The sequence below is a fragment of the Gymnogyps californianus genome, chromosome 13 (genome assembly GCF_018139145.2).
Source record: "Gymnogyps californianus isolate 813 chromosome 13, ASM1813914v2, whole genome shotgun sequence".
Lineage (NCBI taxonomy): Eukaryota > Metazoa > Chordata > Aves > Accipitriformes > Cathartidae > Gymnogyps > Gymnogyps californianus.
Window position 1 is genome coordinate 6,617,076 of NC_059483.1, and position 18,257 is coordinate 6,635,332.

Consider the following 18,257-nt stretch of genomic DNA (forward strand, 5'->3'; position numbering starts at 1 on the left):
CACGGGTGACAAGGGCGGCAGATTGCGAGCGCTCTGCGCAGCCCCACGCTCACTTCATTAGGAGCACGTGTGGGCTGTCCTCATTTATTGTGGCGGCTCCGGAACCTCCTGTTTGCAGAAACTTTGGCAGCTTGTCACAGCATGTCAAGATCTGCTCATCTCCCCAGATAGCAGAGTTTATGCATAATGCAATAAATAGAGATGAGGAGAACTGCGTTACTTACATTTAGCTGGTTTCAGACTGTGTGAGAGATGAGTTAAACTAATGCCTTTCTGTCAACCTCTTGAAACATTTAATCATCTTTTTGTGTTTACTTTCTTCACTCCCCTCATTTTTATTTGTTTATTTGTACAAGAACTTTTGGTTTTACATCTCTCCGTTAAAAATGAGTGGACACCTTTTTCTTTTCGGATCCTTTAGGAGATGTTAAGGAATACTTGAAAAAGAAATTATAATGGGAGGGACAGTGAGAAAGGTGTTTAAGGAAGTGGAAGCGGGGTGGGCAGGAAATATCTTCCTTTCTTCTCCTTTGTGCCCCTGCCTGTTTGCAGACTTCTGTGACCGGACCACACGGTGGCCTTTGGAAACTTTGGGGTCTAACTCTGAAGACGTGTTCAAAGCAAAGCCTGCCCTGTCTGTGGCAATGCGTAGGGCTGATCAAACCCCACTGAAGTCAATGGAAAGGCTTTTCACTAAAGGCAGTGAGCTTTGGCTCAGATGCTAAAAGCATTATCATCACTCTCTGGCTGATCCTCTTGATACTAGTTCTCTCATCAAACCCTCTGACAGAAAAAGAGAGAAAATCCAGTCCCTGCTGGTTAAAACAGCAGCTAAACACAGAGTTTTGACAGATCTAAACCACTGCTGTGGCAAAATCAGAGTTTTTCAGCACAGAGGTACATAAACACAACTGCTTGAAACTCCCCCCATCTTCCAAGCATCCTGTGCACCCCGAATTTCCCAGCGTGCAGCTTTTTCATGACTGGGAACGGTGGTAAAAGCTGAAGGGAGTTGCCTTGCATCTTGCCCGGCCCATGGCAGGGTGCCGGGGAGCACCACCGTGGGCACAGGGCTCTCGCTTGGGGACCGTGGGGGGAGTGAGGACGTGCTGTGGCTGGGAACAGGGCTCTGGTGGGGGGAGGCTGAAAGATGGAGCAATGGAGAGAGGTACTGGGGTATCAGCTGGAGTCTTACGATGGGAGAGGGGAAGACAGAGCTGGTGAGCCATAACCAGAGGAGGGGTAGGGAAGCTGAGTTCATAGCCTGAAAGGAAGAGGTATTTAATGAATATTCAAGACAAAAAAATGCCATGAATAATCAGACATGGTCTTATTTCTAGTCCTGGCATCTTGATACTAAAGGAAAATGCAGCAGAGAGAACATGAATCCTGACTTTTGTTCCTATTTTTACCGCAAAGTCTCAGTTCACAGGTTCAGTCGCCAGTAACAAAGAGCCAACAGTCGGGTGGTAGATGCAGGGGCACAAACCCCAGCTACAAATTTTAAACACCTTCTAACTTAAACAAGAAGACAGAGCTAAACAAATCCCTCTTGATTCAATCAAATACCTCCTTCCAGCCAGCAAGAGTAACAGGCTTTGGGTGTTAGATGGCCGGTCTGAGTGAATTAATAACTTGCTTTATATTATCAGCCGAGTTTCATCTAGAAATAAATCCTGTCTGATCTCTGTGAACATGACACAAGATTATTCCAGCAAGTGTGGAGGTTGAGATTTTTGCATTGTAACTGGGCGGTGAGCAGGGCTGTGGAGGCAGGCTGGGAGAGGGGCTGTGGCAGGGGGGCTCTGCGCTGGGTCAGGATTTTGGGGAGAGGGAGGTTGCAAGGTGTCCTCTGCTCCGGACCTGAGCTACAGAAGCAAAGCTGCAGAAACCAAGCACATGATATACCCCTGGGACAAATTGCCCTGCGGCCGCTGGCAGGCACTTAATTGTAGCCCAAACCGAGCCTCGGTACATCCGAGGTAAATTTACCATGGAGAGGAGTCAATCACCCACAGTTGTCCCATCACGTGTCCCCAGATTGCCTTATCCTGAATTAATGGACTTCACGTGCTTACAGCCCTGGTTGGTGAAGCCTAGGGGTACGGGGGCAGTCCTCTGCTCGGCTTGTTTGGTTTTTGGCTCTGGGATGGGCAGCAGTGTGGTGAGGGGGTGTGGGAAGCTGGGGTGAGACAGGACAGCGGAAAGAAGTGTGGGAGAGAATTTCATCTCAGGGAAGCGGTTGCATCCCGCCCTTCTTTCAGACTCACTCCACAAGGCTCAATTTCCATGATTCCTCCCATGGGAAATTCTGCACAGTGTTTTAATTAGCAATAGAAAGACATTTAAAGAAGCTTGAGGCTTCTTACTCCTTACCCACGCTTTACTCATCCACTACATGCACCTCACTTAGCCTTTTGTTCTTGGTCTACATTTGCAGTTTCTGTTGGGTTTTTTCCCCCTCCTGCTTTGAAACAAAGAAATTTAGAGCAAAATTGTGAATTATTTGGTTAAAGAAATGCACTTAGGTTTTCAGTTAATTTTTATATTAACTTTTCTCTATGTTTGTACAGCAGTGGCACCTAGTTCTAGGTGGTAAGCCTCGTGTGATTCCCAGGCAGAGCTCATTTAGAGCCTGCAGTGGCAGCAGGCTGAGTCCATGCTGAGGCTCTCCATGGGATTTTGGAGGGCAGGTTTGGTCATTGCTGAGCATCGGCAGCAGGACTCGATGTGCTGAGCCTGTACTGGACCTGCATGAAAAGGTTTGCTTCCAGGTACTGACAGGACCACTGAGGTGAGTGACAGCCCTTAGCCTGCAAAACAGGCTTTTTATTTCTTTTTTATCCCCCATCCCCAAATCAATATGAGACAAAAATATATAAAAATACCTTCCTTTTTCCTGAATCAAAAAAATATGGATTTTTCCTCACCAAAGCACTTTCCCCTCCCACATTAGCAAGTTGCTCTCTGATTTGGAAGTGCTTTCGCAGCCATCGTTTAAGTTAAAATGTCAGAGGCTTTTGATGTGATCTGTGCCCTCCGAAGGATACCTGTGTTTATTTTTAACCTGCCTCTCGCCTCGTTTCCTTTTGTCTTCTTGGAGCTGCTCTGTCGAGCCCTCCAGCGGAAACGGGTCGAAAACTCTGTCTTTTGGTCTCTTATCCGATCTTGCTAGATGGTGTTTTTGACTGTCAGGAGCATTGCTGTCATTACCTCCAAACCCACCCGTTCAAAGCTATCGGTGATGCTGGAGATGCACTGACCCGGTGCCGTCCCTCGGCCCCTCGCAGCAGGAGCTGAGAAAAGGCAGGAGGAGGAACGTCGCTCAACATAAGGTGGAAGAGGAGGTGACTATGGTAAATGGGAGACTGCGAGAAGGGAGCCGGCAAGGGAGCAAGATGGGCAAGATAAAAATGGGAATGAAAAATAAATGGGTGACCCAGCCCAGCTTCAGTGGCACTGGTAGCAGTGAGGATGTGGGTGGACCTGTGCAGGTCACTATAAGCATCCAACTGGCCTTGGTCAGGGCGTGCTTCTGCACCAAGGAAAAAACAGAGTTTTGGGAAAACTAGTGCAATGGTACAAGCAAATAAAGCTCAGTAAGCTTTTCCCATAATTGTGATCCTCAGATTGGCAAAACCTCGAGCTTTCCTTGATTTGTCCAGCAAACCTGATCAGGACTACACAGCAGGATTTACTTTTTTTTTTTTTTTTCCTTTCCAGCTGGAAAAATATCATTTTCTCTGTGTCCGAATAGAACGGGTGATTTTCTTGTCAGTCTTTAAATTGGCCTCCTTGGGAACGTGCTCTGAGATGGTGATGTCTACATTACAGAATAGAGACAACTCTCGCCTTGCCAAAAAGGAGAAGAAAAGAAAAATGGCAGTTAATGGAATAAAAACTCTGTTCAAAAGACATTGTAACAAAATCCTACAGACAGAGAGCTTTCAGACTGTGCCTTTCCTTAGGGTCTCAACTATGAGTTCTTCAGGGACCCTCAAGCCAGATTAAACCCCTAGGGAGATTTATATATATTTATATGTGTTTGTATATATATAAAAAATATATGAGCCTGTAAAAAATCCATAAGAATCTCTCTATTGACTTCAAAGGCATTTAAATCCATGTTAGTAATGCAACTATATATTTGTAGCTGATTTGAGGATTTAGGGCATCTCTCTCTGAACAACTTATGAAGGCTGTTTGAGATTATAGCATTACTCCAGGTAGCTCTATTAAATTACAAACCCCACTCTGATTGCAGTCCTAGTCTGCCTGTGCTGCAGCCTTTTTATTTCTGTCTTGGACTGAAAGTCCCAGACATAGTGATGCAGGATTAATAATGGATCACACTGCTCCTGGAACAAGACTTGTTTACTGCCCAGAGGAACCAGGGGGTTGGGAAGTGACAGGTCACTTTGAGGAGAGGGAGTTAAAAGGTCATGTAGAGTGGCTTGTCACTTCCCCAAGGGAGCTGGACGGTAACCCAGAGTCTTGAGGACCATTTCCAACAGTAGAGAAGTGATGAGTCAGTATTGTGGTGGAGGGGGAAGAGCCAGGAGATTCAATAGCAATATATTTTTAATGGTTCAACATATGGAAACATCTGCATTGTTTCCTGCTAACACGTAGGTTTTGAAGCATTCCCAGGTAAATTCACACGTGCAAAGCTATTTAGGCAAAAGGTGAGGATGGTTTCTGGAAAAAATATGTTTTCTGTTAGTAATCTGCTTACCAAAAAGGACAAGCAGAAATACTAGCCATTCTCCTTGTTTGAAAGATCTTTGTGACTTTGATCAAGTCAGACGACAAAAGAATCTGCAATAGTCAGAGCCTGTTGTTATAAATACACCTGAGATTAAAGTACTATAAGAAAACAGCCGAATGAACAATAGGTGCATTTTCAGTATTTGCAGTTCAATGAATATAGGTGTAGGAACATTTATGAATAATAGGAAATAGGGGCACTGTTTGGGCTCTTATCTTGTATTATTCAGGCCAATGTGACTTTTGCTGCTGTCGTCCCTGTGCAGGGGCAGCTACACTCTCTTCAAGACATCTAAGACCTGCGCCTTATGACTGTGCCTTATTTGAAATGAAATGCAGCCTATGAAGCTGAAGCATCCCATATGCATCTGACCCTCATCAAACTAACTGGAATACATAATAAATTTTCAGGCTGGGGAGAAGGTAATGAAAAAAGATGCATTAACTCATATTTTGAGTCTGCTTTAAATTATACTGTACAAGGGAGAAAGAATAAAGGAGATTAGTGGAACTACTGCACTTGATGGCATGTGTGGGCAGATCTGTGGATGAAGTGTCTATTCCTGAGACATGAATATTTAATAATCACTTTTCTGAGTACAGGATGGACATTATTAGTGGGTAGGAAAGCGTATGATGATGCAATGGAAGGAGAGAGAGGATGAACTGTATATAGTGCCTTATAACGCAGTTGAACTCCTTGGCTGTATGACAGTGGTTGTAAGAGTAGCCATGAGGCCCTTCCCAGAGAAGAAGAAAGGCTCTGAGACTCACAAACGGCATCTTTGGAGCACATGGTGTTGGGCACTGACATAACTTTGACGATCAGAGCAGAATAGGTAACAGAAGCAAAGACTAACTGGCCAAAAACAAGCTTGAGGGCAAAGTGTACATTTGTAGTATCAATAGCTGTAACTTCACGGCATAACACTGGTACAAAGCTTTGACATTCAAGGAACATTGGAAGTGTGATGATGCTGAAACCAGGAATTTGAATGGAATGGTCACAGCTAGTCAGTATCTTTAAAAAAATTATTTTCCGCACTTATTTTCCCAAGTTCAATTAAAGCTTAGAGCTATTTAGCTGTGTAGTAGCATGGTGGAGACAGCAGGCAACTGAACAGCATCTGAAAACTTGGAGCCGGTTCTGTGCTGCAGCACAGAAATGAACCCTCACTGCGTTTGCATAAGACTGAAGGTGCATGCATGTTCCTCCTGCAAACCATCATTTTTTTCCATTGGTGAACATATTCATAAGAGCTCTCCAATGTTAACGGTTTTGCCTGAGCACTTGTAAAATGAGCTCCACAGGATGAAAACCTTGTAAGTCAACACAGGAATCACTGGACTCACAGGGCTGCAGAGTACGGTCTGTATCATTGTTGCCCTGGTATGCTGTTTGGCAGGAAGAAGGTTTCCTTGTCTGTCTTTCTGAGCTTAGTTTTAAATAGATTTTATAAAATAGAGCAGGCTCCTGAGCCTTTCGTAATCTCACCATATTAGATATTGAAGTATTGCTGAATCCTGTTATGCAATTGCAGGCAAAATAAAACAAAACAAAAAAAAAACCCTAAAACCAAAAGAAAAATAGATCCCTTCAGGGATTTCACCTGCTGCTTCTGCTTATAGGTAGTGGTACTGTGAGACAGGGCTGTTTTTCTGGGGCAAAGTCTTGTCCCTGAATGGCTAATCTATCTGCTAATCTTAGCCATATAGGCTATACATTGCTCCTGAATCACTAGATCAGGTCTTGTTTTCTGCAGGGGATTTTTCCATTCTATTGAGCTCTTAAATTTTTTTTCTATTAGCTGATTTATGCCTTTCAACCTGAGCTATATCAAAGTCAGCATTTAGCACTGTGTACTTACTTTGGTTTGCGTGCAATTTGCAAATGATATACTGTACTTTTATGTAGTTAATTTGTTCATTTCAGTGTACAATGCATCCATGAACTTTCTGCATTTTGAGCTGAAAATATGATAAGTGGGTTATATTATGCAGTGAAGGAGTTGTTATATGAAAACACTTCCATATCATCAATTATGTACTAGCTTAATACAAAATGATATTAATACATGAATCAATGAAGGAAGTTGTATAATAGGATTCTCATAAGAACATGAAGCTGATGTTTATTAAAGATGTAAGTTCCACGTTAAGAAGGAATACTTTGTTTTATTCATTTATTTGATAAGCCGCTCAGCTGCTCTGAACAGAACAATGTCATTGTATATTCACAAGGAACTCTCACGTGTGTTTCTCATATTTCTCACAGAGTTCAGAAATTTGATAAGCAATATAGATATCATAAAACCCAACTACTGGTTTGCGGTCCATGGTATTGCTTCCTTTGAGCGAAGAGAAACTCGGCGGCTTTGGAAATGATTCCTCAGACTGCTGCACACTTGTGTGTAAGATGGGCTGCCCCGGGGGTGCTGGCTGGTAGAGCTGGGTGGGGTGCAGGGTGGGGTGCAGGGTGGGATCCTGGGTGGGATCCCACCCCTCGGCCCGAGCCTTTTGTGCTTCTGCACGGCGTGGTCCAAGCAGCCTCAGCATTATTTTTGCCAGGTTGCTCTTCAGCTTATTTCACCTGGATCCCAAATTGTAAATGTTCCACCACGCCTCCACCTCCAAAATGTATTTCAGAGCAGGCTGCAGACCCAAAGCCCAAAGCCACTAGGGATAAAATCAGTAGGGGGACATATCTGGAGGTAAGAGTGTATCCTTGAAGCTGCGTGACATGTCTGGGTTGGGTGTTTGGGGTCAGCTGCAATGTTTTGTGTTGAGAAGGATGTATCTCCTTATCTATTAGGATAGAATAGAATAAAAAGGAATAGAATAGAATAGGAGTCGTTCAGTTGGAAGGGACCTACAATGATAATCTAGTCCAACTGCAAAGAAACCCAATATAAAAACCAGCACACCCGGCGAGCAGGGGATGAGCCTTGCCCTGGGAAAACCACCTGACTGATCATGGTGTCTCCCCTGCCAGGTAAGTATTATAGAATATTGGATAGAAGCTCATGTCAAAACATTTTTTAAGATTGGAGGAAAGTGAGGGCTTAATTCTACCTATTTATACTGAGAAGTTAATGCCTCTCTTACACCAAGTCACAGGCTTTCCTTTAAAAAGACTTGATGGGTAGGCATTAGAGTCTGAGCTTCTCTAAGAATGATCAGTAGTCAAGAGCTAACTCTGCCAGTAGTGCCCGTAGTGCCCATTCATCTCAGTTTTACCAACATTAGGAACCAGAATTAACACACCTTGAGACGAATGGGAGCCATTGCGTACTGCATTTGTTCTCATTTGATTCAAATCCAGTAGTTTTTTGAGTACTACATTTGATGAGAGAGTGTTTATTATTGTTTTTAACAAACATTTAGATGATCTGGTGATTCACAGGCTGGCACAACCTCCTTGTCCTGGGTCCCTGTCTGCAGCTGACAACCGTCTTTGTTTCCCTCGTCATTGCAAAGTGCTACAGGCACCTGAATACCAAGAAGGACCATGGATATTTTAGAAGGAAACCCTACACTGCTGGAGGAGCTAAGAAAAGAAATCCTGTAAGGGAACAGCATGAAATGCTGCGCAGACAGCCATAGCAAGAAAGCAAAGCTTTGGAAAGCACGACACTGGAAGAATTAGAGGGAGCTTCAGGTAAGCAGCACGTTGCAAAGATTTTGTAGCACAGATTTGATCGAGAAGAGTCATTTACTGAACAGCAGTGGGATAATACAAAGAAAAGGTTGTCCAATACCTAAAACAGGGTGAGAGAAAAAACTGAAGACTGTGTGATGAAAGAGAGAGGGAGAGAAGTGTGTCTGTGTGTGAGAGAAAGAAGAATGGCAATCAATATTAAGAACTGCACCCAGTTTGTTGAGAAAAGTAATGGGATATACGGGAAAACATAAGCAGGGTGATGGAAGCGTGGAAGAGCTGATGAAAGAGCCCGTGAGAGTCAGAGGGAAGCTCTCTCCTTTCCCTTGCCAGGTGCTTGGTAAGAGTGACCCTGCAGAGAGCTCCTGGGCTAGCAGTCTGGCAGTTTGCTTGCTTAATATGGCACAGAAATTAAATGATAATTCCATTAAAAAAAAATAATCCCTGCTTCTCCCAGGAACCTTAGATGTAGTCGCTGTGGGGCAGTTGAAATGGAAGTCACTCAGAAGCTGCTTTGCGGAGGTACAAAGCAAGAAAGATGGTTGCGTAATTATTCATTTCCTTCCCCTGCCTTGCCAGTTTCCAGCCCCCAAAGTTGAGGACCACTACAGGGCTGGAGTGGGCATAACGGCTCAGGAGAAAATGTCTGGCTCCACTGGCAGCCCAGAGGATATCAGCTGGTAGCTGGGGACACTGGAGTATGGCCGGCACCAGTGCTGAGCTGCCCAACTCCATTTCCCAGCCGTGCTGAAGTTGGAGGCAGGGACTGGTCCCAGCAGTGTCACCAGGGCAAATGTTACTGAAAATACCATCCTCCACGCAGCCCTTGAAGCAGGCATGAGGGGTGGCCGAGTCGGTAGGAAATCTCAGTTCTTTGTGCAAGTTTCTGTCCAATTTCTCGTCCCCAGCATGCCACAGTGTGATGGATAAGCATCCAAACCACAGAAAAACCTGAAACAAGGGAGCACTCCTATCACTAATGAAGATGCATCGTCACTGGGCTTGGTTCAAAGACCATTAAAGTTTCCAAGTGGTTCCAATGGGAACCAGAACAACTCTTTTCCTGAAGAAATAGAGGCATATATTAAACCTTAATTGGGAACAGTCTCCACAAGGATTTTCCCTCTGAGGAAAAGGAGCTTTTTGCAGATATAATTGTTTTGGAGGGAGTAATTATTCCATGGACGCTTCCTGAGGTGAATGATGGCTTTTTAATTTTTTTTTTTTCCTGAAAGTGGAAGAGCTGTAACACTCTTATCAAGGACCGGTGGCATTACATGGCAAGCAGGGGCCAGGCTGCTGTTTCAACATATATACACAGCAGTAGGAAGAATTTTTGTACAGTTTGGCTGAATATTTCTCTATTATTCTTTACCCTGCAGCACAACACAGTTTGCAGCAATTGATTGACTTAGCTGGACAGTGAGATAAAAAACTACAAATAAGACCGGTTGGAAGCTGTTCTTCTGCTGTGATTAGATGTAAAACAGCCACAGCTAGAGCCATGTTTTGCCTGGGGTCAGATCGACAGACCACAGATTCTGGGGTTTTTACATGTTAATTTTTACTCCATTTCAGGAGGGCTGGAAATCATCATCCTGAAAACCCCTTCAAGTGATGGAGCATGAGTGTCAGTGTGAACATCGGTGAAAGCTACAGAATAATCACTTTTTCCTCCCGGTCGGGAAGACATTGCAGGGAGATGATATGCAGGAGGGAGAGGCCAACTAAGATAGGAAAGAAAAAGGGACATAAATCTGAGACGGGACAGAAAGAATGAGGCAAAACATAGCAGAGAGGAAGATAGATCCCTGGAAAGAGAGCTATCATCTGCAAATTGCTCAGTGGTCAGGTCCTGCTTACTGTTTCAGGCAGCATATGTGAAATCCTAAAGGTCCCTCCCCGCCTCTTGCTGGGGAAAGCTGCCATTGAGAGATTGCCTGAATAAGGAATGAGTCAAGGCTGATCATTCGTTAGCATAATCCAGCCCTCCTGGAAGAGTTACTGCAAGACGCGGCGGAGGCGAAAGACACTTGAAACAAGATAGCTTAAAACCATTTTGTAACTAATTTGCAGCAAAGTTTTCTTTCATCGTTTCCCTCTTTTCCGCCCTGGCCTCCCTATTTGTCTTATCAAATCTTGGCAGAGATATTTGCATTGAATAGGGAGCTGCTGTTGAGAAACTGTGGTTTCAGCGCTGTAATAAAGCAGTCTTACCGCAATGAATTCTAAAGGCTATTTTGGCTGCCTCGAGAAATGCTGATTTATGACTTGAATGCGTCATGGTTTTTGCAATTAGCAGGACACCGTCTAGAAGTTATAGAGCATCTTAGGCAGAAATAGACAATTGTCTTTTTTTCAAGTTATTTTTCTAAAACATTTCCTTTCATTCAACCAGCAAGTTAAATACTCTCCATTAATAAAGCAGCTTCTGCATTCAGGCTAGGAAAATTTTGCTAGATTTTTCTTCAGAGTTGATAGTATTATCAAGTATTGCTCCCTACAAAAAGTTAAACTCGTGGGCAGGTTGGTTGATTTGTTTGTATCATCTGTACTACCCCCTTGGGCAAATCCATAAGCCTCATCCTGAGATCTGGGGAAATTCAGTTGCGTTACTTGTTAATATAGCAATTGCAAAAATAGTGGTGTCAAATGTTACATTACTGTAGATGTGAGTAGCTATCTCTATCACATAGCATTATTAGCTACAGTGGCAGACAATGAGATTGGCTTGAATGCCACACAATTCATTAAGCAAAATAGTTTTCATCTCAAGGCATTCAGACCTGTCACAGTTCTTTTAATGAAACCCTGAAATTTTTTAATAAAAATGCTTAGCAAAAATAGAATTTCAATAATGAATCTGATAACATATTCAAGCAGCTATCAATTAAAATTTTCATTATAAGGCACAGTTTTTCTTGAATTTTTCACAAGATGTTCAATTTTTAATCAGTTAGTTCTGGAAAAAAAAAGTTTTTTGGGGAAAATAACTTTGCAAAGTTTAGACAAGACCTGCATATAAAACCTGAATCTTGATAAAGAAAACGTGCTTATGAGATCTTTATGATCTAAAACGCATCCACAAAGTTACATGTTTTTCTACTAGCATTCTTTTTTCTGTGGAAAGAACATTTCTATCTCTATTTTTTTTTCTTGAAGGGTGAAGAATTGATGGTTTAGTATAAACTACTGATTTAATGTCTTGATGCCTGTTTCATCTTTGGGTACACGTGGTTTCTGGAGAACCGTTTCTTCAAAGAGAAAACGTCCATCCAAACCCAGGTGATTTGTTTAGGGGATGGAGAACTCAAGGTGAAACAGCTAGTTCTGTGGCAGAGCACCCTCCAGCCTGGAGGACTTGCTGGGTGAGTCACGGGAAATACAACGTGGGTGTTACAGAGACCCCCAGTAAAACCGAGATGATTTCCCATGGAACACTGCAGTCTGTGTGTGGTGAGAGCCACATGTCCTCTGTGCAACACAGAGAAACGTAACCTGGCTAGGCACGCTGGCCTTTGCAGGAGACACGAAACCTCACCTTCCGTGAGCCAGCGAGGATAGCAGTTACACCAACCTACAGTATTTTGTTCCTGAAAAGAGGTTGAAACTTTATGCTCAAAAATTCAGTTTTTCAAGATGTCTTCCATCCCATTTTGGGATGGGAAAGAGGCAAAAAGCTTGTTATTTTGCCAAGGACAGAAATTCTGAATTAATATAATTGCATTTTATTGAACGTCATAAAAAGAGAAAATCAAAGTTACAACAACCACTTGATATACATTGTGAGCACATTTACCACAAATCCATCAGAATCATCCAGCTTTGAATAAGGCTCTGCTCTTGTTACAGGCAAGTTTTCCTGAATTTGCTATTAAACCACTTCCATTAACGCTTGGTGCTTGCATTACTAGGAGATACCACTGGACAAGCAGAAAGAGGTAGAGTGAAAGACTAAGCAACGAAGAGGATGTTTGCCTCAAATGTGACGTTTGGAAAATGGTGAGTGTGGAGGAAGCAGGTCAGCTGTGCAAGGCTAACATAAGCACTAAGTCATTTCCTTGTGCTCCATCCTACTGTCAATTATTGCAGATACATAAAAAAGAATATGCTTCCTGGCCCCTTAAAGTTATGGAATGGAAAAGCTGCCCATTTTGGCTTTTGAAATAAACCCATTATCCTTTGCTTTCCTATACGGAGTCATGGCTATTTATAATAGGAATCATTCATAGTTATTACACTAGCATTTCTCCTTGCTACGTCCTGATTGGCTAAGGTACCTTTTGGTTTACTGTTAATGCACATTGCCTCAATGAATAACTTCATAAGGTAGGAATAAATGAAAGCCCAGCATTAAACTAGTAACTGCATTCAAAAACATTTGGTTTATCAGACTCCTGCTGTGTCCGCTATGTGCAGATTTTGATGTAGGCAAGTGTAGTAACGTAAAACGTGAAACATGCAAGCCTTAATGACGGCTCCGGCTCAGCATTCACCGTATTTACAGCAGCAAAAAATCCCGTTTTAAAAGCAAAATATGACCTCAGGAAATGTAAGGTTTATATTCCTGCCAATTCCTATTGCACTTTCCCAGAGAGGTGTTAAACCCATTATCAGTCATCACGGACAAAATCAGCACTTCCACCTTTCAATGCTGTTTGATTGAACATACATAGTGAATGACAGGCTTGAAGTAAAAAATGGGTACTTTGCACTTCGGTCCACATGTACATGGAGCCCATTGGGATGAAAGGCTCAGCCTAAGCTCCACATATTATTAATCATGCAGGATTGCTCCATAAAGCTGATTTTCCTTTGCTTCTTTGAAAGCCTCCTGTAATTGCGGCTTCTACTCTTTTCTTCCTAGGTCTATAGTGCATATAGAGAAAGACAAATTATGATGTTGAAAAATGATGATTTTTGAAATTTTCCAACAATTTTGTGACAGAAATAAAGCAAGGAAATGTCATAATCATTTCAGTTAAATCAGCTAGATATGGAGTGGTGTCTTTCAGCATTTCTTGTGTATATGGATTTTATTATTTGGCCATTTTATAATTGCATTAGTTGGAAAACTCAGTGTAGGGTACATCGTCTTTCTGTTGTTTTCATAGAAATAGGACATCATACAGCAGACTATGGTCTACTCACCTCTGCCAGAGAGACTCCATTGCTACATTTTGTTTCTAAACCCTCTGCTGCCTGGGGCACGTGCAGCTTTGAGACAGGTAAATAAGCTTTGGGACTAAAGAAGTCGGACAATAGCTGGCACAGGGACAGTCTGGCAGGGACGTAATACTGTGAAGCTCACGTATGGGATTTGCAGCAGACTTCCACGAGACCGAGCAATGAGAGTCAGTGTTAAAGTGCTTTTTTGAGAGAAATCAAAGCCCAGTGGAAGTGTTGGTTGATAACACCACTCCGTTGCTCTTTGAGGTAGGCAAGAAACATCCTGTTACCATCTGACACGTAGATACATCGAAGTGCACTTACACTTGTACTTTAAAGACTCTGTAAACCAGAGTGGTACAAAGAAGTCCTAGCATCAGAGAATTAAGCCCTGAGGCACAAAGGCCAGATCTGTACTTGAAAAGGCTCCTTTGTGTTGCTGTGCTGGCAAACCCTCCTAGAAGCATACGTCATGCCACACAGAGTAGGAAGAGAGTTTTTATATAGGTATACCCAGCTTTGTATGCCAGGACTTGTGTGGATAATACGGAGGGTTCACAAAAGATGTTAAGGTCACTGAGTAACCTTGCTGTGCAGGCAAAAACTTCCGAGTGGCTTAGCAGAGGCAGGTACGAGCAAAATGAGCTCCTACCAGCCTTGGCAGCTGGGCTGAGACCTTGCTGCCGTTGGCGGAGATGCACCGAAGGACCCTCTCAACAGCAACCTGTGGCACACCACCATCTGCTCTGATGAGGCGCTTGTTCTTATTCCTACGCTGCTTTTTGTATTCTCCCCAGGGATGTGAATCTTCTGGATCCTTTGTTAGATCAAAAATTTTCCTGTTTCTTTCTCCTCTTTGTTCTTTCACGTCTCTATTCCAAATGGCTGTGCTTCAATCCTTTGCTACTAGGTAAGATTCAAAGTCATTCTGCTGACTAAGAACCAGCAATCTTATCAGGCATTAGTCTGCGTAACCACGTGGTCGTGCCTCCTTTTTCTCCTTACACAGCTGGAGTGCCAGACAGTCCTTCAGAGCAGAAGCTGTCTCGAAGGGTAGGCTTCTTGAGGAAAAGGAGGTGACTAAGGATATTTCCTTTTGAGTATCTGTGCAAGTTCCTGTCTGCTTTTCAGAACCACAATTCAGCAGAAACAAAGGAGGAACCAAACTGGTGACAAACAAGTCAGAGTGTACGGCTGCTCATTTTATGCAGAGCTCAGAGCTTTTGGGTTTGTGCCTGCAGAGTCACCATATTTTAAAAATGGTAATTTCTGAGACCAATCTAAAAGGCTAATTGTTGCTGTTACTGATCTGCTTTAAAAGCCATGATTAAAACCAAAGAGAACAGTCACAATTCCTGCCAGCTGCGGGAAGCTTTGCGGCTGCCTTGTCCCAATTACAGGTTTTTTTGTAGTGAGCACACTGTATTAGCATAGCTGCAGCTCCCTTCTAACAACAAGTAATCATGAGAAACATTTAATGGCAGGCTTTGGACCATGTCTTTCTTTCTTTTTCTGTATAGTGCTAAGAGTGAGGGTTTCTGGTGCCCCTAAAACATTTTTTTTCCCCAGTTTAATAACAGGTTTGGAAAAGGAGAGTCAAGGTTGAAGTTTATGTATTCACTATATTTATTCCTTTTTCCAAAAAGAAGTAGCTGTCCCAAGGTTTAGGTGGCAGGTTCCATTGTGCATCTCAAGTGGCATCACGCTCTGCTTTTACAGGGAGGGCAGAAGGAGCAGAGAGGAGAACTTGCCTAGGAAGCGCTCAGAAAAACCTTCCAGCTCTCCTTCTCCTGAGGCCCCACCCAGAGACTTTAGGAGAGGGGAAACAACTGTGAGCAAATGTGGTTAATAACACCCAGGGTTGACTAGACCACAGCAAAAGGAAAATCGAACTAGACCAGACCGTCTGCTCCCTGTCCGGCACTTGTCTTCAACAGCCGACGACTCAAGAAACTGCCTTCAAAAACCAGCCAACCAATCCCCCCAGTAGCCCAGGCTCTGTTAGAAAGCTGTTCACTAACACTGTTGTCATGGGCGAAGGAGTCTTCTAGGAACAACATGTTGCTGTAACACTGTCTAGTTCAGTGATATTCTTCCTGGGATTTGATCCAAAGCACACCGAGGTCAATCAGAACCTCCCACTGACTTTATAATGGCTTAAGCTCTGTTTAGTTGGAGCCTCTAATCCAATTTCCACAGCCAGCGTTACTGTCTGTGAAGTCCCAGTGCTGATGATACATAAAATCTAGCTTGCTGCCAGCGGTAGCATCGTTACGGTACCTGCTGGTCTCAGCTCTCTCTAAAGCAAATATATTCACATATCTGCAGCCACAGAAACTTGGACAGAAGTCTTGCAAGGTAAGCTAATTTGGGCCTTGTCCATTGTGAATGGAAGATCTCCAAGAACAGCCTGGGATATGGGTAAAATCGACCATAATAATTTAATAAAGTGGCACTCTTCTGCTCAGTGCTGGTCCAACGGCTCAGGGCAGGTTCCTCTGCTTTGAGAGATGTCATCTCTAGGAAGATATATAAAAAAAAGTCAGTAGAGACCATTGAACACCTTTTCCAAAACAAGGACCATTACTAACCAGGTTTGTTATCAATTTCCTCGGTTCTTTGAACAGAGAGAACTGAAAGGTCTTTTAGTAGTTGATAGTGTAGTACTTAAAAGCCTAGTAGGGATATTGTACCAGCCCATGGGCAGATGCAGCCTTTTCCCCAGAGACCTTACAAGACTACACTTACCTGTGCTGGAGGCCAAGAGTGTATGACATGTTGATGAGTTTCTCAAATTAATTCCTGCTTTAGACATAGTTTTATCTTCTAGTCTGACTGAAAGCATTTGAAATTTCCTCTCCCTTCTTTTGACCACGATTATCCTCAGGAGCCACCCAGCTGGATACACAACTCTATGGCTCAATAGCTAGTGTTTTCTCACTTAAAATTCCCTTCCTGCAAGCATTTAAGGTGTGAGCTTGATCCTTTCAGTGTTCATGGAGAGTGAAAACACGTGGGGACTCAGCAGAACTGAAAAGAAATTTATTTAGAGACCCGGGCTAATATTGAAGAATTGTTTGATTCAGCTACAATGTCCAGCTAGATGTGAGATGGAGTACACCAGAGTTTATTTCTTGCTTTCCAGACCAGCTATGCAGAACTACAGTGATGGGGTTTCCCATAGGTAGGACTTAGCATACTTTGGGGATCCTTGGAAATGAAAAGGTCTTTACGACTGGAAATCAGTATCATTCACAAAAAAAGGGTATCACTTCCATAGCAAAATGGCCACTGAGCTGTGTAGTGTCCTTTAAGTTATTGTTGAAGTTATTTGCATTTCAATATTTCCTAAGTTTCTTTTATTTTCCAAGAAACTGGAGATGAAACAGCCGCTATAAATCCTGGAAATCCAAAAGTGCCAGGTGTATAACAGCAAGTAGTTTATTAATTTCTGTTTATCTGGAATTTCTTAAAACTTGTCAGATACAATGATGATCAGCACTGACTTCCTACCAAACAGGTCAACAGAGGCTTCAGTCTCTGATTCAGATGCCAGATGAGTCGTCCATGAAACATCCATTAGGACACAGACCTCAGGTGTGGAAAAAGACAACGAACAATTACAGAGACTTTCTGGAGTAAAAGTAATTTAAGCCATGATCACCTGCTGCTCAGAAATAACTGATAAAATCGGTGATATGATTTCTTGTGATGGCCTGCCTGTTTTGTGTCAGGACGATGCAGCCTTGCAATGTCTGATTAAACGTTTTTAACCCTGCAGCATTGTGCTAACAGAGAACTGTTTTAGCAAGAGTGTTGTTCCATCCGTTTTCAGGGTAGGAGTGAAATGTTGATCCCTGAATGGTGCTGGGAAGGATGCCATGCATGGCACAGAAAGGAAATTTTTCTCTGGAGGAAATCTGCATCTGGTGCTACTGGGCCATGCAGAAGGTAACGGGTGGTCCTCAAGAGTGGTTGTACTATGTGCTGCAGACCCAGGAGGTTCAGAGTAGCAGTGGAATAAGCTAATACTGTAGTCTGAAACCATGGTTGTCTATTGAGTCATCTGTTATGTTGTTAAAATGTGATAATTAGAATCCGTGCATTACCAAGGAAAAAAGACAATTAAAGCCCAGACACAAAGGGGAGTTAATTCTCCAAAACTATTTTGTGCAGAGGTATTTGAGGGTTTCAGTAAAGTAAGTCTTTCTGTTTCCTTATGAAAACCCCTGCTCTACAATGAATCTTTCAAACTCTCTGGAAAATAATCTAATTACAGTTAACACTATTATGTTCTTTGGTGCTTTGAATAAAGCTGTGGGTAATATTATGATTACCCCAAAGCAAATACCTATGTGGTTCAATCTGACATTTCATATTGATAAAAACACAAACATTTTATTAAAAACAATGGATCAGGGAAATTATTCATTTTCTAGGTAATATAACGAAAGAGGGAAAAACACTATTGTTTTCTCAACAACAGGAGAAATATGCTTTACCAGACACTGTTCTATAAATACATTTAATTAAAACATTGTATTCATCTTCTCATGTACTCTAGGAGAAAGCAGGTGAAACCTAACTTTCTCTTTCCTGAAATCTTCCAATATACCTTCCAAAATAAATGAGTATCTTAAGACATTCTGATCACTTGAAGGCT